The sequence below is a fragment of the Jaculus jaculus genome, chromosome 7 (genome assembly GCF_020740685.1).
Source record: "Jaculus jaculus isolate mJacJac1 chromosome 7, mJacJac1.mat.Y.cur, whole genome shotgun sequence".
NCBI classification, from domain to species: domain Eukaryota; kingdom Metazoa; phylum Chordata; class Mammalia; order Rodentia; family Dipodidae; genus Jaculus; species Jaculus jaculus.
Genome location: NC_059108.1, coordinates 54,107,669 through 54,134,500, shown reverse-complemented (window position 1 = coordinate 54,134,500; position 26,832 = coordinate 54,107,669). Strand labels below are relative to the sequence as shown.

The window sequence follows — 26,832 nt, the reverse complement described above, 5'->3', positions numbered from 1 at the left end:
TTGATTGAAGCTGTATTTATTCTTCATAACAGAATATTTTTTTTCTGGGGACCTGAGCATGAAACCAGGGAGGAGAGTGACAGTGATCTTAATTAGAACTGCTTTCTCATGGGCCATTCCTTCAGGGGTAAATGTGTCACATTATATGGAAGACGTCCCAATTTTTTACTTATGAACATACTGTAGTTGAACTAAAATGGTAGCACGTGGAACATATCTGGGAGACATTTTCCTGAAGTACTTCTCTTGGGAGAAGTATTAAAATTATTCAGTGGTTTAAATATTTTAATCCCAGGATCCTTTTTTCACCTGCAGTCCCTGCAGAAGTCTGGTGAGTACAGACCCCCAAGCCACATAACTACCCAGGCTCTGGAGGACACAGCCTGAAACTCACAATCTAAATAATAGTTTTAATTTTGTGAAAAAATGATCATTGTTTCTCTTTTTTTGTCAGAGATATGCCAAAGTCTATAACTATATGTATTTTTTTATTTTTTTTTAATATTTTTTGTTCATTTTTTATTTATTTATTTGAGAGCGACAGACACAGTGAGAAAGACAGATAGAGGGAGAGAAAGAATGGGCGTGCCAGGGCTTCCAGCCTCTGCAAACGAACTCCAGATGCGTGCGCCCCCTTGTGCATCTGGCTAACGTGGGACCTGGGGAACCGAGCCTCGAACTGGGGTCCTTAGGTTTCACAGGCAAGCGCTTAACCGCTAAGCCATCTCTCTAGCCCTATAACTATATTTTTTCATGTTAGAGTATTAAAGAGTTTGAGATGAGTGAAATAAAAGGAAGCTTGGATTCTTTCATGATTTTCTTTTTCTTTCTTGAATCCTTTGAAAGTCTGTTACTTGTTTTGGGAGATTTTCTCATTTATTAGTGCATTATTGATGCAAACAAGCAGTCTGGTCTGTTTTCTGACTTTGGAATGTCATCACAATTCATAGTAATAGTTTCATAGAACTTGTTGACCCACTTATGAGTCCAAATCTGTCTGTGGTCTCTGGATGCTTCCCAAGATGTCATGTGAAACAGCAGACTTTGATATGGTTTGCTGCTCAAAATTGGTAAGGACAGGATGAAGAGCTATGCAAAAAATAAGTGAGAAATTTTAGAAATTGACCTCCAGCAGCTTGCTTCTCCAGCTGAGCACCTAGCAACATTTCTGGGCTTGTGGCCAGCCTGCTCCTCATGGAGAGGAGTTGTATTGGGGAAGTGAAGTCATGTGGAGGAGCCCCATCCAATGGAGCAGGATCCATGACAACTAGTGGCCAATTGCAAGGCCAAATAGTCACCAGATCAGTGTTCAAAATGTGTCTGGTCACAGAGACTCCCAAGACCTCCTGTCATGAAATAGACCTAAAATGAACCCAACATGGCTCAGGGAAATTCACAGAAGAGGGGGCAGAAAGATTGTTAGAGCCATAAGTTGGGTCATTATGTACTGAGACATTATCTCTCCCCCATAACTGAAGGCCACCCCCTCAATGCAAATCCCACAATCTGAAGGGGGGATGACAGGGAGAAGGCTATTGATGGTTGTATGCACACTATATACATAACTAATAACAAAAGTCTCTGGAGGCTAGAGAGATGGCTTAGTGGTTGAGATACTTCCCTGCAAAGCCAAAGTACCCAGGTTTGATTCTCTATGGTTCACTAAACCAGAGGCACAAGATCGCAAATGCATCTGGAGTTCGTTTGCAATGGCTGGAGGTCCTGGTGTGCCCATTCTTTCTGTGTCTCTCAAATAAGTAACTAAAAATGAAAAATATTTTCTAACATGTCTGTGGGTGAGGACCTGTCATTGTGACCATACATTGGAGGTCAGCTTTCTACCTCACTAATAAAACTGGTATGTTGATTTAAAAAAAAATATTTATTTATTTATTAGAGAAAGACAGCAGGGGGGAGGGGGGGAGAGATTGGGTGAGCCAGGGCTACCATCCACTGCAAACAAACTCTAGACACATGTGCCACCATGTGTATCTGGCTTACTTGAGACCTGGCTTACTTGAGACCTGGATCTTTAGGCTTCGTAGGCATGCTCCTTAACTGCTAAGGCATCTCTCCAGCCCTGATATATTAAATGTTTTAAAAAACAATATTTTCTCTAATAATTTGCAATTTTGTAATTTTAAAAATTTTCTGATAGTCATTAAGGATAAACAGGCTTCCCCACTCCTACTAAATTTGATTTAGATATTGAAAGTGATAGACTGTCTGGGGAGGGTAGGGGACCTCCTGAATAGGCACAAAAGTGACTGGAGAGAACACAGCAGAGTGACCAGCTTTGGCTATTGTAGTTAGAGTGTGGACTGAGGTGAAGGAAGACTCCCCTTGCAGATGGGGGCTTGTATGGTCTAGAATGAGCTCTGGGCCTTTCCTACCCTGTCCTGTTATGGGGAAGCAAGGAAGAGAATGGAGCAGGTCTCAAGAGACACCAACAGTGAAACATAAAATGTATTTGAGAAGTAGTCACTTTTCAGGCATGAGCACTGGGGCATTATTAAATTCAGTCATCCAATGGAGAGACTGTGATTGAACTTGTGCCGTGGCTATTATCTTCAGTCTCAGGTTTGTGTTGAAAACTCATTGTAGGTTCTTGACCTCATATATGCAAAACATACATGCTGCTACCAATGTGAGAAGCTTCTGGCATATGCAATATAAGATGACTACAGTGAATGTGGTCCTGCTGTGTTTGTAGCCTTGTCTTCATTACTGAAAGATCCATTGGCATAAGCTAGATTTGTGCCCTTCTTTCCTCCATACTGGTTCCAACAATTTCATGATCCTCATGGCCCCACCCCTCTGCCCCAAGGAGATAGATCAGTAGTTCTATTTTGCTCTCCTCAATGGCTTTTTTGTCAATAGTGGGGCAACAGGCAAATCATTGTTCCTCTTACTGACATCATCCAAAGTTGAAATATCTGGTATCCTGCAACTCACAACAGAAAGTCCATTGTCATACATTCTTTTTTTTTTTTTTAAGATTAGATTTTTTTTTCAGCTAAACCTGGACAAAGGGTCTGAGGAAGAAGTGGTGAATGAACAGTGTAATACAAACTGGTAGAGGGTATCAGATCAACATAGACAGGTACTGGGCAGCTGAATCAGACCTACAGTGGGAAATGAGTGAAGCAGAAGCAGCCTTTTTGTGAACTTAGTTTGCCTTGCTTTGAGGGAAAAGGTCTTGCCAGGAGTCATAAAGTAAGGCCCCTGGCTTCTTCCATTGTCATACCATGGTATGACATTTAACATTGTCATACCATGGTATGACATTGTCATTATATGTCGTCATATGTCATTACATTCCATTGTAATTAATTGAGCATATCTGAGTGTTTTCCTTTGCCATAGAAGCTAAATGGTCATCCCACTGGAAATATTTCTAAGCACGAACCACTATAATTGTGGTTTTTTTTCTTGAATACTAGATTTTCTGAGGGGTGGCTGTCCCCAAAATCATTTTTTTAAATTGTTAACCCTTGATTTACATGCCTCTTGTAATCATCTGAGATGAGTATGCATTTTGTAGAGAGTTTTGGTTAATGCTTTTATTTTTCATAAAACGTTACCAGCTTATTGATGGGTATTTAAAACATGTGGACTAAGCCGGGTGTGGTGGCACATGCCTTTAATCCCAGCACTCAGGAGGCAGAGGTAGGAGGATTACTGTGAGTTTGAGGCCACCCTGAGACTCCATAGTGAATTCCAGGTCAGCCTGGGCTAGAGTGAGACCCTACCTTGAAAAACCAAAAAAAAAAAAAAAAAAAAACCCAAAAAAAACCCAAACAAAACATGTGGACTGTTTCCCTTATTCAGAAAATGATGATTGGGCTACAGAATCTTTCTAGTAGATTTATAACTCTTACGAATATTCCATTTTTTTAAAAAATGTAAACATGAAGGGTTTCCAGCAGATATACATCCCTTTGTCTGTCTAGATGGTTCTCAACCTCAAATATTATGCTTTAATATGAAAAGGATACCTTTACTCTCTTGAAATGAAATTAGATGTAATGTAAATTACCCGCAAAACTTAATGCCAATGAAATAGCATCACCATATTTAAGAACAAATATGAGAAAGAATTATATATACATATATATATATCATGTATAACATATATGTTATACTGAAGCAAAATTCTTCCAAAAGACAGGGTGAAATACTCACTTGTCTTCATCTATAAGGAGAAGCACCATGACTAGAACAGCTGTGTACAGCTGTTGACTGATGCACACATGATGGGCCAGCAGCTCAATTGCTGCAGTGTACCCTAGGTAGCATTATTTTTTAAATTAGTGGAGGGATTGTTAAGGTGTTTGTCTGCAAAGCCAAAGGACCCAGGTTTGATTCCCCAGGACTCTTGTTAGCCGGATACACAAGTGGGCACATGTGTCTGGAGTTCATTTGCAGTGGCTGGAGGCCCTGGAGCACTCATTCAATCTCTCTCTCTCTTTCTCTCTCCTTCCCTCCCTTCCTCTTTCTCTGTCAAATAAATAAATTAATTAAATATTTAAATTAGTGGACAAGCTTTAGTAAAATTCCAAGTAAAACAAAATACAAATCTTCTATTGGGTTTTATTGTGTCTACATTGTTGGAAAATTTGGTATATTGACACAGTACAATAAAAAATGTGCTTATCTGTAAAACTGAGTTCAGTTTTAAGCTTTAATCTTTGTAAAAGAATCTCAATGCTTGCTTTGGCAGCACATATACTAAAATTAGAACGGTGTAGAGAAGATTAGCATGGCCCCTGCCCAAGGATGACACACAAATTCGTGAAACATTCCATATTTTTAGAGAGGTAGGGGATAAGATGGAGAGCAGAGTTTATGAAGGGGTAGGTAGGGGCAGGGAGGAAAATACCATGGTTTGTTGTCTGTAAGTATAGAAGTTGTCAATAATACACATATGAATCTTCACTACTGTCACATACTATATAGCATTCCAGTGTGCCAGCTGCTGGAAAAGTCTTTGTGGATGGTGACTTCTCTGTACATAGCATGGCATTGGGCTAGAATGCCACTATTGGCCAGCCATCTGGGATGACTGAAGGTATCCATGGAAGTTTCCCATTTGTCCCCAAGGCATGATGTTGATTCCCTTGAGAAGCACTATTGATATGTTTCAGATTTTATGCCTGATCAAGGCAGCAAAGTCAAAAAGGGAACATTTGGATTTTCAGTAATCTCTTCACTAACTTTCATTTTCTCTGCAGTGCTGTCTATAAAGTATGCTTTGGATTCACTGTCACCAAGTGACACACTTTAACAACCTCTTGATGTCTACAGAGAACACTCCTTTAGATCTCAGGGTCTGGAGAAACTACAATTGTCTTTAATGTTTTTACCATTTGAATATTGTATTAAGTTATATTTCTTTGTTAGTTTTAAGGCCTAATATGAGCTTGGAGAATTTATGTATGTGATAAGTATGTCTATCACACATAGTTTATCTTACTTTCTGACCTCTGTGTCTTTCAGTTTCCTATTTTTTTTCCTTATTGAGCTACTTATGATCCCATTGCTGCTGTAAGCTGGGCATGGTGCTGCCCACCTGTAATTCAGTACTTAGTACTGTGAGGCAGGAGGATAACTAGTCCTTGTCAGCCTGGGCTACATCATGAGACCTGTTTTAAATCACATGTAAACAAACAAACAAACAGGAAACTGTATGACTGTAACTTACTTCATCTTCTTTCCTGGAATTGGACAAGTACATTCATTCATGAATTTAGACAAGATAAATAATACTGTCTTAGTATAGTTTTATTATTTTATTTTAAGTAAATTCATGAGACCTATGATTACTTGATCAGAAGAAGGAACATATTTTCAGGAGAACTGGCTTCTGAAAGAATTTTACAGAGGCAGTTGTTGAATCATAAGCTTTTAAGACTTTTCCTTAAAATGGAATTCTTGAGCCCTCTGCTGGAACTCTTTAGAACTAGAAAAAATAGTGAGTAGTATATGAGAATCTTGCAATTCCAAATTAAATTTGTTCCTTAAAGAAAGTCATATGAAAATATGTGCTGTCAGTGAGGAATATTTGAGTGCATACTGGCCAGTAGAGCTTTTGAGAGGGTTTATATGAAATAGATACTCCTTTTGAGGAGAATAATGAAGATATTCAAATGATGGACTAGAATTGAATGTGCTGTGTTACTTTGTGACATTTTGTCTCCTTTGTATATGTCATTAAACTGTAACCCAATGCTGCTTCTTTAAATGAGACTCATTAATTCAACAAATACATAATGAGTATCTGCTATGTAATAAGGAAATATCAAAGGAGCTCTGATGGGAACAAGCACACTGGATGCTTTTGCACAGTATGTCAGACTGATTGCAAGTCACAGGTAGGTATGATACATTTATAAGAAATGGATAATTTGCTGTCAGAATTATTTGTCATATAATGAAATGCTCCAGAATTTATGTAAGGTCAGATGGAAGAATAAATAATTGAGTTTTAATAATTCATAGAGTACTGACTGACTAAAAGGAAGAGAAATATCTGCAGTGAGAGATTAATCTGCACTATATTTTGCAGAGAGAACAAATAGACATTTGTTTTGTGGTAATTAAATATTACAATATTACCTTGGAGCTACTAGAGTAGAATTTTGGTTCAATTTAAAGAACCAGTCACAGACCTAAGAGGAAAGAAACCTTGGTCTAGCCTGTGGCACCTTCAGAGAATCATCCATTGATGAGAATCATCTCTTAGTGATCATTGCTGGGGAAAGTCACAGTTTTCACTTTAGGTCTGAGATTCTCCATCTCCAGTGGATACACATCCTTGCCAGGCAGTGTTACTCTGTTTCTGCCATAACTTTGCTCCTCTTCCTGATAATTTCTCATTCCTTCTTCTCCTCTTCTCAGACACTGTCCTCCATCCGACCTACAGCACACATAAGGAAAGTTCACCTTGCACTGAGTAAATGGAGGCAGGCAAGGAGACCCACATCTGCTCACCATCAAATGCCCAAACTTGCCAGGAATGGTGGTGCACACCTTTAATTCCAGCACTTGGGAGGCAGAGGTAGGAGGATCATTGTGAGTTTGAGGCCAGCCTGAGACTACATAGGGAATTCTAGAGCAGCCTGGGCCAGAGAGACCCTACCTCAAAACACCAAAAAATAAAAGAAAATAAAACCATACTTCCCTGCTTTAGGATTGACTCTGGGTACTCCATCTTGTAGTGGAAGAGGCATGTGCCTGAATGGGCAGAGGTTAATCTTGCAGCTTCAACCCTGAGGCCCTCTTCTTCTTGGGCTCTCCAACATCACTGTTGAACTCTTCTTGTCTGTCTCTTCTGTCATCAGTTTCTCTTTCTTTGCTGTGTTATGCCCATAGCAATAGACTCATTATTGCTCACCCTTAAAAAGTGCCTTTCTTCCCATTTTCTCTCTCTGTGTATCTGCCTCTCTCTCCCTCTATCTAATAAGTAGATAAGTAAATATTTTAAATAAAATGTTAGGGCTGGGGAGATTGCTCAGCAGTTAAGGTGCTTGCCCACAAAGCCTGAGGACCACAGGTCAATCCCCAGTACCCACATAAAGCCAGACACACAAGGTGACACAGTCGCTTGGAGTTCATTTGTTGTAGTGGCTAGAGGCCCTGACACACAAATTCTCTCTCTCTCTCTCCTCCCTCTCTAAAATAAAAGAATAACTATTTTTAAAAATTGCCTTTCTTCTTTGGATGTTTCTGTAGCTACCATTTATGAAAAGTGATATAGAAATTCATCCTCCCTGATTTTCACTCATCTATCACTTGTTTTTTTACTTGTCTGGATGATTCCATCTTCAGCATTCTAGGGAAACTTCACAACAAAAACAAAGATTGTCAAATTCAGTTTAATACTACCATTATGGCCACTCAGCTTCACTTACTACAGCTAGCCTGCCTGTCCATGGAAGCCTTTTTGTTCTTGGCTCTCATTGGTTTTTTTTAAAAAAAAATATATTTATTTATTAGAGAAAGAGAGAGAGAGAGAGAGAGAGAGAGAGAGAGAGAGAGAGGAGAGTTGGCACACCAGGGCCTCCAGCCAGAGAGAGAGAGAGAGAGAGAGAGAGCACACCAGGGCCTCCAGCCACTGTAAACGAACTCCAGATGCATGCACCACCTTGTGCATCTGGCTTATGTGGGTCCTGGGGAATCAAACCTGAGTCCTTAGGCTTCACAGGCAAGCACCTTAACTACTAAGGCATTTCTCCAACCTGTTTTTGGTTTTTTAAGGTAAGGTCTCACTGAAGTCCCGGCTGACCTGGAATTCACTATGTAGTCCCAGGGTGACATCAAACTCATGGTGATCCTCACCTCTGCCTCCCAAGTGCTAGGATTAAAGTCATGCTCCACCATACTGAGCCGGCCTTGGCTTTCATGATATCACATTCTTGCCCTCCTCTTCTGTGCCACTTTACACCCCCAGTCATCCTTTGCTTGACCTTCCCTTCCATATTTGACAACTGTGCTGCTAGACTTGCTTCCTGACAATGACATTCATACCTTGATTATTTAATGCAACATTTTGGGCTTTTTAAAAAAATTTAAATATTTTATTCTTATTATTTATTTGTCAGAGAAAGAGGAAGGGAGAGAGAGAAAGGAAGAATGAACAGTGCTCTAGGGCCTCCAGCCACTGTAAACGAATTCCAGACATGTGTGCCCCCTTGTGCATCTGATTAGTGTGGGTCCTGGGGAATCAAACCTGGGTCCTTTCATTTTGCAGGCAAACACCTTAACCATTAAGCGCCCCTCCAGCCCCATTTTGGGCTTTTGACTCCCAGTCTCCACCCCATGTTGTATACCAGAAATCTGAAAACTTTCTCTGCAAGAGGACAGATAGTAACGATTTTAGGCTTTGTAGGTCAGAGGAAATCTATCACCACTACTTAACTCTTGACATTAAAAACAATTATTTTTATTTTTATTTATTTTCAAGGAGAGAGAGAAGGGGGGAAGAGAAAGGGCATATGTGTCAGCGCCTCTAGCAGCTGCAAATAAAAGCCAGATGCACTTTCTGCATCTGGCTTTATGTGGGTACTGGGGAAATTGAGCCTAGGTTGTTAGGCTTTAAAGATAAGCCCCTTAACCATGGATCCATCTCTCTAGCCCAACTTTTAACATTTTTATGAGTGATGCTGGTTCAACTGGAAATCTACTTATAAAAATAAAAAAACAAACCTAGGCACAGAACTTACACTCTTGACAAAAACTAACTGAGGGCTGGAAAGGTGGCTCAGTGGCTAAAGTGCTTGCCTGCAAAGCCTAATGACCTGAGTTTGATTTCTCAGCCAGATGCACAGGGTGGTGCATGCATCTGGAGTTCATTTGCAATGGCTGGAGACCCTGGTGTGCCCTTTCTCTCTCTCTCTCTACCCCCCCCCTCTCTGTCAGTATTGAGTCAGAGGTAGTAGGATCATTGTTGAGTTCAAGGCCAGCCTGGATTAGAGTGAGCCCTACCTCAAAAAGGGTGCTGTTTTCCTGATGAACCAGATACCAGCACAAGGAGGAAGGAGACCAACACAGAGAAAAATCAACTCCTACCAAATCAGAGAGCCAGAGACTCAGAGGCCCCCAACACCTCATCACTGAGGCAGACCAAAACCCAACATGGCTCAGGGAAATTTTGCAGAAGAAGGGTCGGAAAGAATGTCAGAGGCACATGTTAGGTCAAGATACGCAGAGACATTTATCATATCAATAACTGTGGTCTAACTCCACAATGCATGACCCATATACCTCAACAAGGAGGGGCAATGGGGAGGGGCTAGGTCACTGATGAGCCTAATAATGGTAGCAAACTGCCTGTATTTGCTGAATAGAAAACTAATAAAAAATGAAAAAAAAAGAATATGAATTTCTTTTGGTGGATCTTAAATGATGATAATCTTAAAATGATGATACTACTATAGCATCTTCAGTGCCTGGATTATAGGTATGTATGTGCCACCATGCTTGACTCTAAATTTTATTAATGTGTGAAAAAACTAAGTCAAACTTATTTTTATACATAAAAAACTTGTGCTCTAAAAAGACAATGTCAAGAGAATGAGAATTCAAGTTATAACAGAGCAAAAAAATTTCAAAAGACATAGGATAAAGCAATATTACTCAAAGAACATAAAGAACTCTTAAAACTAAACAATTAGAAATGATTTTTTTAGAAGTGGATACGACATCAAAGAAGATATTGAGGTGGCAAATAAACATATGAAAAATGCCCCCATGATATTTCATTAGATAAGTGTAAGTTAAAACAAGGGAGGTGCCATCACCTGCCTAGGAACGCAGCGCCATCGAGATGCCAACTGCACTGAATGCTGACAAGAACACTGGAGCGCCATCGAGCTGCCGACTGCACTGAATGCTGACAAGAACATTGGGCTGCCAGGATTTGCACTGTGCTGCTGCACACTCAGAAAACAGTTTGAACTTGAGAAGACACTTTGACAGTTTTGCAAAATTACACTCATCAGAGACTCCAAGAATTATGCTTCTTAGTACTTATCCCAAAATGGTAAATGTATTTTTAAACAAAAGCCTGAACACAAATATCTAAGCTTTATTCACAATTGCCAAAACTTGGAAGTAATCAAAATGCATTTCTATAGATAAATGAATGGATAAGTAAACTGTGGCACATCCAGATAATGGACTGTAAATGATTCAATGCTAATAAAGAAATGAGCTATGAAGGACACATAGGGAATGTAGATGTAGATTGCCATACTGTGGGATTGCAACTCTGGGTCATTCTGGAAAAGGTAAAACTATGGAGTCAGTTAGGAGATAGTGTCTGTATAACGTTTCTTCTGTGCCTCACCATTGTAGTTGAGGCATCCAGTGGACCAAGACCTATTTAGTGTGTGTCCCCAGCAAGGCAGTTTCATGTGGCTCAGAGAAGCCAAAAGCTTGGACACTCCTGACTGAGGCTCTAAGCACCATGGCAACAAAGCACCTTGTTTGTTTAGCTTCTGATCATCCACTGTGCCTAAAAAGGTACCTAGGCTTAGGAGAATCTTCCTGGTTGAATGGATGTGTTTCTTTGTCATGCATTTCTTCTCATATTTGCATTGTGGTTGTAGTTACTTGCAAAGGGTAGAAGTAGAAGAGGATACAGGAAGGACAAATGACATAAATGAAATGTCCAAGTGATACCTGGCAGATGGTAGACAGCGTAAATACTAGAGGTAAAATCAGATTTTATGGAATTAATAACAGTAATAGTAGCTATATATTTACCCTGTGAAATATTCCAGGAATTTTCTTAATGCCTTATCTTGGTTATCTCATTGAGTCCTTTTGTACACTCTGTGAAAATAATTAGTCATGCTACAAACACCCAGTGACTTACCTGATTGCCGAGGCAGGTGTGGGAGGTGCGCTTTTGTCTTTGATCCTTACAGCTAAAGCAAGGGACTCCACAGGTGAACATGGAATTAGGTATTAATGATACATTTAAAAAATATATTTTATTTATCTATTTGAGAGACAGAGGGGGGGGGAGGGAGGGAGGGAGGGAGAGAATGGGCACACCAGGGCATCCAGCCACTGCAAATGAACTCCAGATGCATGCACCCCCTTGTGCATCCTGGGGAATCGAACCAGGATCCTTTGGCTTTGCAGGCAAACACCTTAACAGCTAAGCCATCTCTCTATCCCCAGTGATACAATTTTTATATGAGGATTTGCTTCATAGCTGTCTCTAATGACATTAGACATACCCACCTGTGCTCCTTTAGCATCCTGGGTGCTGTGCTATCAGCATTAGTTGCATCACAGCTTAATAATTCTATTTGGCTCCTGTCTTCTCTCTTCTTCCAGACACCAAGCAGTGACATAGTTAAGTAGCTCCTACACAGCCCCAGTCATTCTCTTAGAGAACGTCCATCTTTCAATATCAGTATTTTTTTTTTTTTGAGGTAAGGTCTCTAGCTCAGGATGACCTGGAATTCACTATGTAGTCTTGGGGTGGCCTTGAACTCATGGTGATCCTCCTCCCTCTGCCTCCTGAGTTCTGGGATGTCTGTATTTTAAAGTGAATTCTCTTCTTTGGCTATGCTAGCACCTTATGAAGCCAGCTCGATTAGAGAGAAGCATTGCTTCCTTAATAAAGTTCCATGAGGTGAGATCTACCATCTTTATTATACTTGAAAGAGCACTAGTTATAATGCAAGTCTTAATAACTAATTTGGCTTTTCTTTTAACCTGTAATAACCTTCATGTTTCATTAGATTTTAATTGCTGCAACTGCCTCTTTTAGCGCTAGAAACTATCAAAAATGGGTTCTTCTTTTTGAAATAATTAGTCACATTTTTAAAGATGATGTAAGTATGTATAATTTATCTTCACATTTTGTTAAATAATATATTTTATTAATTTAAACATAATGAAGAAAACCGTGTTGGAAATAACTAGCTGACAGAATTGTTAATCTCAGGGCTTTGAAAAGCCAGAATAATACTAATGAATAAAGGGCCAAAAGAAATGAGAGTTTGTTCATGTAATATGAAAAGGCCAGATTTTTCCATGTGGTAATCATTTTACACTTTTCTTTGATGAGGTCAGGACCCCCAGAAGCATGTTTCTGTAGTAGCCTGTGCCTAGTGCAGTGTTAGCATGAACCATCACAACACAGCTCAGCAATTCCCATCTGCTCTTCTCTCTTTACCTGAACTTTAACATGTGTCCTTCCACTTGCTTTAAAGTAGTTTGGTGCACATGCATTCTCCATTCCAAGCCATCTTTTCTGTGGTTTCCTGAGCTCATTCTTCTCACAGTAGAGGAGCAAGGACTTGAAGTCAGCGTGACCCACAGGCTTACTTCTCAGAACAGCTCTGCAGTGGCAGTTTGTAGTTCCAGAATATTAATTGCAGCTGGAGCTGGGGAAGATATTTTTTACCTAGTTTCGACTAGGAAGACTTGCATCACTGAGAAAGAGTAAGAGTTGTATATGTGGAAATTGAGGAGGTAAGGAAGTGGGCATTCTAGGAGAAGATAAAGAATATAGAATACTGCTGTCTTTATCCCTGGGAGTACAAGTTCTCACAAGTGGAAATGTGCTTTACTGCATACATATGTATGTGATGTGTGTGTGTGTGTGTTTTCAAGCACGTGGAGGTCAGATGTCAACATCACTTTAATCACTCACCATCTTATGAGAGTCTCTGGCTGAGCCTAGAGCCCACCAGGGAGTCCCGGGCTATGCCTTTCAGTGCTAGGATTACAGGCACATGTGCTGCACCAGGCATTTTACAGGGTCCTAGGCATCCAAACTCAGGACTAAAATGATTACTCAGAAAGTACTTTATCCACTGAGTTGTTTCCCTAACTTTGGAAGTATGACATTTTTTCATGTGTATGTATGGTATGAGTGCATGTTTACATCCATGGGCTACATGTGAATATGGAGGCCATATGTTGGGTGTCTTTGATCATGCTCCACTCTATTTTTTGAGGCAGGCATCTCACTTGAACCCAGAGCTCAAAGATTGAGTTAGTCTATCCAGTGTGGCCTGGAGATCTCCTGCCTCCACCTCTTGAGACCTGCAAGCTGGTTCCTCATGTATGTGAGTGCTGGGGATCTGACCTCCGGACTCTACTGGTGTGCTGGGGACTTGACCTCCGGTCTCTAGTGGTGTGCTGGGGACCTGACCTCTGGTCTCTAGTGATGTGCCAAGCGCTTTATCCATTGCACCATCTCACTGTCCTTAAGATATGCTTTTGAAAGTAGGTTCAGGCAGAATCATGAAGGTTTCTGATTATAAGGACAGAAATTTTGAAAAAACTGATCTGTGGAGAACTTCTGAATTCTAACCCAGGAGGAGTTAGTTCCTCTATTGAAATCTTTGTGAACACTTCCCAGCATGAGAGAGAGGCTTAGGAAGTATGATTCATAGGCTTTCTTGTCTTTACTTGAATTAATTTTTATCTTAAAAAATAAACTTGGAGACGGGTGTGGTGGCACATGCCTTTAATCCCAGAACTTGGGAGGCAGAGGTAGGAGGATCACCATGTGTTTGAGGCCACCCTGAGACTACATAGTGAATTTCAGGTCAACCTGAGCTAGCGTGAACCCCCCCTCGAAAAAAAATAAAATAAAAAAGTAAACTTGGAACCTCACAGTAGCTGACACTTCCTACATAAGACCTACATAAGAGGAGGGAAAAAATGACATCAAAACAGAAGAGATATTAGTTAGAAAGGAGGGATTCAATGAAGGATTTGAAAGGAGGGAAATGGAGGGCTTTGGGAGGGGATTATGATCATGCTATATTCTCTCTATATATGGAGGTTTTCAGTAAGAAGTTAAAAAAATATAAACGGCCTGTTATTGCTATAAGTACATGAGAAACAGATCGTTTTGTTTTAAACAAGGGTGCCATCTTGTGGGTACATAATCCTTTGTATAATAATTTTGAAACCAAAGTCACTCTTCTTATGTTCCACCTCTAAGAGTTATACAGAACTTCCTGCAAAAGGCTTTGTGCCTTGAATATCTATTTATTTATGCTTTTAATAGTCAGTTTATTTGATTACCTATAATTTCAAATTGAGATATTTGAAAAAAGTATTTTTAAAAAGTGTAACAAAGAAAGCAAGTGCAAAGAAGACAGCAAATGTGTTCATTTATTCTCATAGTAATACTAGGTTATATCTGATTTCAAGTTGCATGAGTGCTTGTGCTTGCAAAAGTGACTATGAAAAAAGTGATTGTGTGTGTGTGTTCAGTAAAGACCTGGGTTTAATGTGTTCAAATCCTCAGCCTGCTTTGTTCACAAACCCAGAATCTTGCTCTGGGTCCTACACTCCTCTTTTGTTGCTTGCTCTCTTATTTCCTGCCTAATGACATTGCCACGAACAGGAGCCCCAACATTCTTCCAGTCTAAAGGACATTCACTGGAGCTAGTGCAGCTTAAGCTGTCTACTCCAAATCTGCTTAAGCTAGTGACCAATTAATTACATATGTGGGCAAAGTCATCAAGAGACCTTCCTATCAGGAAGGCAGCTAGAAAATGTCATGACTGAATTTAATAAAAACTTATCAGGAATCAGTCTACTTCTACTGAACTTGTGAGTTTTACCCTTGTTGCTTTGTCATAGTCACCATGGTAATAGCCATTGGTCAGGTATTATCCCCAGGAAGCCAGAATGAGTGCAGTCTCAGCACTGGGTGAGGCGAGCAGCAGGGGACATTCGCTCTTGTGACTATGCTGCAGCTGCAAGACAGCTGACTCGGCTTGCCTCAGATTTCCTCCTCTCCCAGGCAGCCCTGTTCAGCTCCCGCATTCAAGTGCAGCTTCCCTGTACTCTTACCGGTGTGGGTAGGTGGGGAGTCAGTGCTCTGTATCAATGTACAAGAAGCATTCAGTCCTCACTTATGCACACTCTAGGTGGCATCAGAGCCTGGCTGCCAGTCTGCATGAGCCTCAACTCTGCCTCTACCTGAGGAGGTCAGCAGCACGCGGCCTACATTGGTTTCTTCAGTTTTCCCTGGACACTGGGTTCTGACTCTGGGCCATTGGATGTGATGTCACTGACTCTAGCTCCCACTTTAACACCATGCTCAGCTTTCAGTGGACACTCCTCCCCTCTGTACAGGGACCTCAGATGGTTCCCCCTTCCCAGTCTATGCTGGTGAGAGTGCCAAACTATATGTGAAGGGTATAAATTTCTGAAGGACCTAAATGTGATCAACATGTGCTGTGTATTACCTAAGTTTAGCAGCCTTGGTTGTTCCCCATGCATGTGCATGCTTGAGGACCCTTTCATCCTCATAGGTTTTTTTGTTTTTGTTTTTGTTTTTCAAGATAGGGTCTCACTCCAGCCCAGCCTGACCTGGAATCCACTATGGAGTCTCAAGGTGGCCTTGAACCCACGGCGATCCTCCTACCTCTGCCTCCTGAGTGCTGGGATTAAAGGCGTGTGCCACCACCGCCAGGCACCTTAGAGGTTTTTGATTGGTCCATTCTTCAAGCAAGCACTTAGCCAGCTAAATTCACTGTACTGTAAATCATGTGGCACTGAACCTTTGTTTATTTATTCCTGCCCAAGCACAAACTCTTTGGCAAAATTCATTAGAGCAACCACTCTTCACACTGCAGTGGAAATGAATTGAAGACTTGCCTACAAGTGAGGTTTGCAAATGCTGCTTCTATTTCTGTAAGTGAGAACCAGCCATCTTGGCAGAGTTGTTTTCTGTAAATCTTTGCCAGTATTTAGGGATTTTCTATGCTAAAGTGACTTGAAGAAAAAATTACATTATAATGAGAAGGGAAAGAAACTATAGAACAAAAATAAAGACAAAAACATTCCCAGTATGGATTTCCTTGTGAAGGTTTTTCACAGTGAGTCTGTTGGATGTGGTACACATGCCATGGAATCATCCATTTATCTCCCTATGATATCTGTCCCTGGGCTTGGTATTACCATGCCTTGGAGGTTATCATGAATGCCAGTTGTGTGAAATGAGTGCAACTGACAGGATTTAAAGGCAAAAACGAGCCTTTCTAATCCATCTATTCCTCATTCTCCGCCTTAAGCCATGTCTCTTTGCAAGTCTACATGACATCCCTGCTCTTCTGAGGAGGAACACACTCATTTCCTGAGTATCAGTAAAAGCTTCCTCCTTGCAGTTAGAGAAATTCACATTTCTTCTTTTGACTTAAAGGAAAAGAACTATAAAGAATTTCAAGAATAAGATGAATGTTAGTATTTTTTTCTTTCTGTGCTTAACTTTTTCACATCTTGACTGAAGTAGTCCAGAAATATAAATTATAGTTTTTTTCCTCTTTACCTGAATCAAAGTAATTAGTGAAATGAATTCTGAATTAAGCATATGTGCAGAAATCAATTAATTTATTTAAATTTTAATTAAATAAACCCATTAATATTGAGAAATAGCTACATGCCTAGGCATTGTTCTAAGTGCTGGGGATTAAGAACTGACCAAGTCCCTTCTCTCATGGACGTGGTATTGTCGTGAGTAGATAAACAGGAGGTAATCAAATGTGTCATATGACAAGCAGTGGTAAGTGCTATGAAGAGGAAGAAAAGTCAAGTCAGGAGAGTGAGAGCAGTAGGAGTTAAGGGGAGCTGCTACTTTACTTGGGACAGTTAGGAAAAACCTCCCCAGCAGCGTGGTGCCTGCAGATGTCTGTAGGAACACAGAGATGGAGCCATGCTGAGATCTTGAGCAAAAATGATCCAGGTAGAGAGGACTGCTTTGATTGTTAACATTTTTAAAATGTAGTGCACAGGGAAAAGGAGAAAGCAGTGCCATAAATTTGGAGGAGTTAGGAGGTAAGTCTAAGAAGATGGCCTATGTTTGACTGGAGTGATGACTATGGAAGTAGTGAGTGGTGATTATATTATGGAGCTGTTTTTAAGGCATGCCTGATAAATGGGGTATGAGGTAGAAGCAAAACAGGAGTCAAGAGTGACTCTTAGGATTTAGCTTAAATAACTGGTAGATGTTGCATGCCAAGATGAAAGGGTTGGGAAAGGAGTAGGTTTGGTGGATAGTGCAAAGACCAAGTTTTACCTGTAGCATGCTCAGTTTGAGCATCCCTGCTATACATAGTGTTAAAGCCACAGGACTACAGGAACCCATCCACAGAGTGAAGAGAGAGAAGAGGTGAAAGGCCAGAGGACTGAGCCATGGTCATTTCCAAAGCACAGGGGCAGGGAAGATGAGTGACTGGTAAAGTAGAAGAAAGTCTAGAAGGAATATTGCCCTAGAGGCAAGGGATATATGACCTCATTCCAAGAAGGAGCACAATTGACTTTGCTAACTGTTTCTGGCCAGGGTAACATTAAATATTGGCACATGGCCGTAGAATTTGGAAATATGGTTGTCACTGGTGAGATGAGAGTAGGCCAATGAGAAAAAATCTTGAAAGCCGTGGTTCAAAAGAAAGCAGAGCTGGGTGGGGGTGTGGCTTAATAGTACATGCTTGTCTGGGGAGAAGGAGCTAGACAGCATATTTGTATGCTGATGGGAGCTGTTGGCCCATACAGTGAGCACATATAATGGTACAGGAATAAGAGAGAACAGTTGTACCCAAGTAGAATATTGGAAATGGGCAAATGTCCTGATACAGATATACAACTAGGAGTTGGTGTGTTTGGTGGTGGGAGACATTGAAAGATGGGGAATAGAAAGTGAGCAGAGTTGGAGCAAGAGTGATGTGTGAGTGGAAGAGCACCTGGACAGCAGGGTGCAGCTCATGCTGTCCTGTGCATCAGCTCTACAGTGTGCTTGGTAGGAGGAGCAACAGCTAAACCACTAGTTGCCTCACCTTGAAAGCTTATGAGTCTGTAAGTCTTGGAGGGGCCCAACAGTTTCCTCTTTGCACTAGTTTTAAGCAGATGCTGGTGCTGCTGACCTATGACCAGACTTTGAGAATAACTGGACCAAGGAAATGGGTTGGGATGGATAGCTGAGTCAGCACTTAAGGCCTCCTTGCTCCTGGCAGTCAGGCCTGAAGGGTGAGTTTTGTCAGCATGACATGTCTTTCTCTTCCTTGTTGAGAGGCCAGTAGCAGTACAGATCACTGGACTTAACCAGACAGAAAGGAAAATTGATGTCCCCAGGATATTTAGGAGACTTTCTTTCCCCCAGTGTCTTCATATCATGAAAAATGATAGTTGAAGTATCAGGTGAGGATCTGGGGAAGAGGTTCTTGGGGCTCTGGACGGAGGCTCCAACCCAGGCACTTCATGAATTATGAATGAGCACTGTGTGCTGTGCTGCTGCAGGACCTGGGTGTGTGAGGATGGTTGTGAGGGGAGAGGAGGGCAAGACCACATGAATAGAAGACAGAAATTGCTTCTTGGCTCAGTACTTGCTCTCCAGAATACAAGTTTTATATATCCATCATGTTAAAAGTGCTTCTCTCAGTTAATCTTGACTCTAAAAGGTCTACTTGTCCAAAATGTGGCTATACAGATGAAGCTAAAAATGCCAGTTATAGATATAAACTCCTTAAAAGTTGTATAATCAAACAGATTAGAGAGGAGGACAGGGAGGAGGCTAATGTTGGTACCAACATGGCTGTTTACACACTGAGTATGTACATAACTAATAAATAAAAAAAGTTGCAGAATCAAACAAGTTACTTGTCATTACTGTATTTGGAAGCTGCTTAAATAAATTCTTTGGACTTACTGCCATTGGTTTGCACAGGGTCCTTCAAGATTCTGATAAAATTCCAGAAACACTGGACAGTGGCATAACCCAGAACTTACTGACTAAAGCAGTTGAAAATTGTTTTGTTGGACAAAGCTTTATTTTTGGAGTGATGAACTTTGGAAATCTATGTGGGCTTGGTTCATATTGCAGTAACTTCTGGCAGCAGTGCTGTGAACATGGAAGAGAAGTCGGAGCACTAGTAGCTTTCCAGATTGTCCTACCTGACCCACATGTTGCAGACTTCACTGTCATTGACTACTTCCATCAGTTTTTGCAGACTTTCAATTTCAAGAAACATTGTGACTCCCAGGAAACTAGTAGCCACTTAGTCACTTTAGACCATTCAAGCAGTGATTCCACCATCAGCATAGGTGGGTCTGAAAATGCTTCCTATCTTCTCTGTCCTGTGACAAGAACAGTTTTGTAAGAATCTGGCAGCCTTCACTTGAACTCACTTCTGTTGACTCAGAGCTAACAGTTACTGATGATCTCTCAGCTGCACTACACAGCGTGGCCCATGGAACACCTCACCAGAACAGACAGTACATCTCCTTTGCAGATGTCACTAGTTCCAGAATTTGCCAGGATCTGCTTCAAGGTTCATGGAGCTTTATTTCATATATGGACAAAAAGAATGCAAACAGGAAAGTTGGGTGACAAACTTAACTTACAAGCTAATCATCTGAGTACAGTTTACATTGGTCACCATGAAACTGGAATTTCTAACTCTGATTTACCCACCTTGCAAATGAAAGGGACCTTGGAGCAGGGGAAAACTCCAGTGTAGCAGAAATTAAAAATATGGATTCATTGTGTAAGACCCATGTTACCAGCATCATGATGTAGGAACCACCACTGTTCTTCAAGAGAGATCTACATGTTGTTCACCTTCAACACTTAGGCAGGAAGAGATAGCTGGTGCTTCTGAGAATTGTGATTCCTTGATGTGGGATGACCTGCCATTATCTGAAAGCCTCATCAAGTTATTGAAAGTGAGATTGTTATATCTCATACAGATGCCAAGCATAGAAAACACAGTTTAGGTAATGACATTGATCAGTTTCATACAGACCACAGTAGACTCTGTTTTACTCCCCAGAGAACTACTGGAATGCACAATATACCAGCTATATGTTTAAGATCATCACAAGCAACGACCAAAGAAAATTCTAGCAAAGATAACTGATTTTCCAACTGTGAGTCAAATCCAAGCCCTGGTATTCAAAAGGAATCACAAGATCACACAGCAGAGACCATATCTAGAAGCAGTAATGGAAGAGATATTTCAGAATATTGTTCTACCAAATATTTATCTGTTAGCTGTGTTTAAATCATAAAAAAATATGGAAACATCAGTCACCATGAAGAGCACAACCAAGATCCTACCACATAGGAGTGGAATTTCTCTCAGGCCCAATACCTCAGAGAGTGATTATTCTTGTCTCAGTAGCAAATATCTTAATGGGTATGAAGAAAAATCACTTTCAAAAGTAAATATAGGATGGATAACTTTGTGTTCCAACAAGTACAATGATGTTTCTTTTCTTTGCAGACCAGAAAATAAGCAGTGTTACAGGTGGCCAGAGGACAAGGTGATACTTTTACTGTCATATCCTCCAGAAACTTTGCTGTAGTCCAAGGAGAAGTACAAATACACTGGAAAAAAATCTTATGTATATGCTAATACTAACTTTACATAGAGTTAGTCTGGTCATGAAGGTAGCTACAATGCTCTGCTGATCTTTTTGATGCTACTGCTAGAGATAAGGATAACATAATAGAAATCACTAAGACATCACAGGATGTTATGTTACTTTGGAATGTGTCTAAGGCAGAAAACCATCCTAAAGGTGAAAACTATAGCCAGCTTTCACAAAAATTATCTTTGAAAAGTATGTCAGGGACTTCCGGTTAAGATGGTGGCGTAGGTACCACACCAAAGCAGCCTAGGGGGAGAAAAAGACCAAAAAAACTAAGCAAAATACACACTTTTACTAAAAAGTGAGGTGTATAGGAAATTGAAGTGGCAGCGGAGAAATAGAAGAGTTCCAGAGCATCCAGAGCCTGCACAGGCGGGAAAAGCGGCTCCGGCAGCTTGGCCAACCGCCGCGGCTGCAAGCCACCAGACTTGGCTCGAGCCGCAGGAAAATCCAGGTGCGGGAGCTTTCCCTCACACCGGCGTTCTCCACAACTCAGGAAACGTGAGGAGAGAGCGGCAGTGAGCAATGGAGGAGCAGACCGCGAGGTAGAAGAACATGTGGAACAGCGAGCGAACCAGAGCAGCTGCGGCTCCATCCCCTCCCCCATCGCCTGAGCCCAGCTCTGGCGAACAAAGCAGCGGCCCGGACCCGGCCACGCCAACTTGGGCTGACAGCGGGACCCAAGCAGGAGCAGAGTTCGGCAGCAACATCAGCGGCTCCAGCACCGGTAACAGCAGCCCCAGCAGCAGCAGACCAAGGAGTGGCAGCAGCAGCAGAATCGGCAGCAGCAGCTTCAGGGGGAGCAGCGGCAGTGGACACAGCAGCAGTAGCTTCAGCAGCAGTGGTGGCTCCAGCAGTGGCAGCTACAGCAGCAGCAGAGGCAGCAGCAGCGGCTCGGTTTGCCCCGCAGGAAAAGCAAGTGTCCAGCTCCAGAAATCAGAACAGCAGCCCAACGACCCAGGCAGCAACTTTACTGAGACCAAAATCATCCAAGGTAACTGGGATTGCACCAGGGAAGGGTCTCACTTGGTCGCAAGCTGACTTGGATCCCTCAACAGACCAGAAATCTTAACCTCTTTGTTCATAGAGGATCTGGTCGTTATAATAACTACTCTTGCATACATACTTGGGGCTGTTTTTGATTGAATGTATACAGTGTTTAGTTATATTTTAGAATCTACCTGTATTTTATTCTACTCAGCCTGCTTGAATACTCCTTTAGCAGGGAAACTCAACCCCTAAGAACATCTTTGTAGATACTCTGAGAGTCTTAAGAGCCACACCTAACACCTTAAGTTCCTACCCTGAAAATATCTTACATCAAATCAATTGATACAGCTAAGAATACACAGCTAGCTAGAAAATCCAAGCATTAACTTAATCCAAGATGCAAAAATATATACATTATAACACAAGAAACACTAAAAAGCAAGACGATATAAATCCACCTAAAAGTATTAATGCATCAGAAATGTCCTCCAGTGAGAAAGAGTTAGAGGAAATGCCTGAGAAAGAGTTCAAAAGAATGATTATAAATATGTTCAAAGAGGTCAAAGAACACATGAAAACAATCAAAGAAGAAATCAAAGAGGAAATCAAAGGAATCAAAGAAGAGGCAGGACACCAATTTAATGAAATAAAGAAGGCAATACAAGACATAAATAGGGAAATAAAAATAATAAAGAAAAACCAGTCAGAATTACTAGCAATGAAGAACACAGTTAATGAAATAAAAAACTCTGTAGAAAATCTCACCAGTAGGATGGATGAGGGAGAGGACAGAATATCTAACCTAGAAGACCAGGTGGCAGACCTAATGCAGTCCAACAAAGAGAAAGACAAACTTATAAAAAAGTATGAGTGGGAATTTCAAGATATTTGGGACACTATGAAAAGATCCAATATAAGAATTCAGGGCATATTAGAAGGAGAAGAACTCCATTCCAGAGGCATAGTAGGCATCTTCAACAAAATCATAGAAGAAAATTTCCCCCAAATTGGGAGAGGTGCCAATGCAGATACAGGAAGCCTTTAGAACTCCAGCCAGACAAAACCCAGAAAGAACCTCTCCTCGCCATATTATAATCAAACTTCCAAACACACAAACCAAAGAAAAAATATTGAAAGCAGTTAGAGAGAAAAATCAAGTTACCTACAAAAGCAAGCCCATCAAGATTACAGCAGATTATTCAACACAAACTTTTAAAGCCAGAAGGGCTTGGAGTGATATATTCCAAGTTCTGAAAGATAACAACTGTCAACCAAGGTTACTTTATCCTGCAAAGTTATCCATTCAAATAGATGGAGAAATAAATACATTCCATGACAAAAGCAGGTTAAAGGAGTATTTGAAGACAAAACCAGCTCTACAGAAAATACTTGATAGAATCCTCCATGCTGAACAAAAGGAAAAGCACACATATAAGGAACCTAGAAAAAATAAGCAATACTCAAATACTAGTTAACAGAAGAGAGCGCAGGTAGAACCAGAAACACACACACACACACAAAAAATGGCAAACATAAATACACACCTTTCAATAATATCTCTTAATATCAACAGCCTCAACGCCCTAACGAAAAGACATAGATTTGCAGACTGGGTTAAAAAGCAGGATCCTACAATTTGTTGTCTCCAAGAAACTCACCTTTCTACAAAGGATAGACATTATCTTAGGGTAAAAGGTTGGAAGACGGTGTTTCAAGCAAATGGGCCTAGAAAACAATCAGGGGTTGCTATCCTAATATCAGACAGGGTAGACTTTAGTCCGACGTTAGTCAAGAAAGATAAGGAAGGTCACTTTATATTAATTAAGGGCACACTCCAACAGGAGGACCTTAAAATCCTAAACATATATGCACCTAACATGGGGGCTCCCAAATTCGTCAAACAAACACTTTTAGAACTAAGGTCACAGATAACACCAAACACAGTGGTGGTGGGTGACTTTAACACCCCACTCTCATCAATTGACAGGTCATCCCAGGAAAGAATAAACAGAGAGGCATCTGGACTAAATGAGGTCATAGAAGGAATGGACTTAACAGATATATACAGGACATTTCATCCAAATGCTGCAGAATATACATTCTTTTCAGCAGCACATGGAACATTCTCTAAAATAGACCATATATTAGGACACAAAGCAAATCTTAACAAATTCAGGAAAATTGAAATAATTCCTTGCATTCTATCTGACCACAATGGAATTAAACTACAAATCAGTAGCAAGAAAGGCATTAGAGCATACACAAAATCATGGAAACTGAACAATACACTACTAAATGATGAATGGGTCAATGAAGAAATCAAAAAGGAAATCAAAAAATTTATAGAGTCAAATGATAATGAGAACACAACACATCAAAATCTCTGGGACACAATGAAGGCAGTTCAAAGAGGTAAATTTATAGCCTTAAGTGCCTATATTAAGAAATTAGAAAGGTCGCAAGTAAACGACCTAATGCTTCGCCTTTAAAGTCTTGGAAAAAGAAGAAGGCAAACCAAAAATCAGTAGGCGGGAAGAAATAATAAAGATTAGGGCAGAAATTAATGAAATAGAAACAAAAAGAACAATCCAAAGAATTAATGAAACAAAGTGTTGGTTCTTTGAAAGGATAAACAAGATTGATAAACCCTAAGCAAATCTGACCAAAAGAAAGAGAGAAGAGACACAAATTAATAAAATCAGAGATGAACAAGGTAACATCACAACAGATTCCAGGGAAATTCAAAAAATCATAGGGACATACTATGAAAGCATATACTCCACAAAGTATGAAAATCTGAAAGAAATGGATGATTTCCTTGATCTGTATGACCTACCTAAATTAAATCAAAATGAGATTAATCACTTAAATAGACCTATAACAAACATGGAGATCCAAACAGTTATCAATAATCTCCCAACTAAAAAAAGCCCAGGCCCGGATGGATTCACTGCTGAATTTTACCAGACTTTTAAGGAAGAGCTAACACCATTGCTTCTTAAGCTTTTCCAGGAAATAGAAAAAGAAGGAATTCTATCAAACTCCTTCTATGAGGCCAGCATCACCCTGATACCAAAACCAGGCAAAGATAGAACAAAAAAAAGAAAATTACAGACCAATCTCCCTCATGAACATAGATGCAAAAATTCTCAACAAAATATTGGCAAACAGAATACAACAGTATATCAAAAAGATCATTCACCCTGACCAAGTAGGCTTTATCCCAAAGATGCAGGGATGGTTCAACATACGCATATCTATAAATGTAATACATTACATAAACGGGTTGAAGGACAAAAATCACATGATCATCTCATTAGACGCAGAGAAAGCGTTTGACAAAATCCAACATCCCTTCATGATAAAGTCCTACAGAGACTAGGAATAGAAGGAACATGTCTTAATATAATAAAGACTATTTAGGACAAGCCTACAACCAACATATTACTAAATGGGGAAAACCTGGAAGCTTTTCCACTAAAATCAGGAACAAGACAGGGGTGTCCACTGTCCCCACTTTTATTTAATATAGTTTTGGAAGTCTTAGCCATAGCAATAAGGCAAGAGACACACATAAAAGTGATACAAATTAGAAAGGAAGAAATCAAGTTATCATTATTTGCAGATGACATGATTCTGTGCATAAAGGACCCTAAAGAATCTACTAGCAAGCTGTTAGAGCTGATCAAAACCTACAGCAATGTAGCAGGATACAAAATAAATACACAGAAATCAGTAGCCTTCATATATGCTAACAACAAACACACAGAGGATGAAATCAGAGAATTACTCCCATTCACAATTGCATCAAAAAAAATAAAGTACCTTGGAATAAACCTAACCAAGGAAGTAAAGAATCTATACAATGAGAACTTTAAAACACTCAAGCGAGAAATTGCAGAAGACACTAGAAAGTGGAGAAACATCCCTTGTTCCTGGATTGGAAGAATCAATATTGTGAAAATGGCAATCTTACCAAAAGCAATCTACACATTTAATGCAATCGCTGTCAAAATTCCAAAGGCTTTCTTCATGGAAATAGAGAAAACAATCCAAAAATTCATTTGGAATCACAAAAAACCTCGAATATCTAAAATAATACTGAGTAACAAAAAAGAGGCTGGTGGTATCACCATACATGATTTTAACCTATACTACAGAGCCATAGTAACCAAAAGAGCATGGTACTGTCACAAAAACAGACATGTAGATCAGTGGAACAGAATAGAGGACCCAGATGTAAGCCCAAGTAGCTATAGCCACCTGATATTCAATAAAAAATGCCAAAAATACTCATTGGAGAAGAGATAGTCTCTTCAGCAAATGGTGTTTTGAAAACTGGATATATATCTGCAGAAGGATGAAAATAGATTCTTCTCTCTCGCCATGCACAAGAATTAAGTCCAAATGGATTAAACACCTTAACATCAGACCTGAAACTCTGAAACTGGTGGAGGAAAAAGTAGGGGAAACCCTTCAACATATTGGTCTTGGCAAAGACTTTCTGAGTACAACCCCAATTGCTCAGGCAATAAAACCACAGATTAATCACTGGGACCTAATGAAATTACAAAGATTCTGCACCGCAAAGGACACAGTGAAAAAAGCAAAGAGGCAACCTACAGAATGGGAAAAAATCTTCGCCAGCTATATATCTGATAGAGGATTAATATCTAGGATATACAAAGAACTCAAAAAGTTAAATAATAAGGAATCAAACAAGCCAATCAAAAAATGGGCTATGGAGCTAAATAGAGAGTTCTCAAAGGAAGAAATACGAATGGCATATAAGCATCTAAAAAAATGTTCTACGTCACTAGTCATCAGGGAAATGCAGATTAAAACTACATTGAGATTCCATCTCACTCCTGTCAGATTGGCCACCATCATGAAAACAAATGATCATAAATGTTGGCGGGGATG

The 26,832-nt window shown here is 40.3% G+C and overlaps 1 protein-coding gene and 1 non-coding gene across 7 annotated transcripts in view; both read left to right on the top strand.

Moving 5' to 3' along the window:
• The window catches only part of Klhl32 (kelch like family member 32), a 265,516-nt gene that overhangs the window by 122,045 nt on the left and 116,639 nt on the right, over positions 1 to 26,832 (top strand). The window lies entirely within an intron of this gene.
• LOC123462465 lies at positions 4,712 to 4,814 on the top strand. Its single transcript, XR_006638287.1, has one exon. It is a non-coding gene; the product is annotated as a U6 spliceosomal RNA (small nuclear RNA).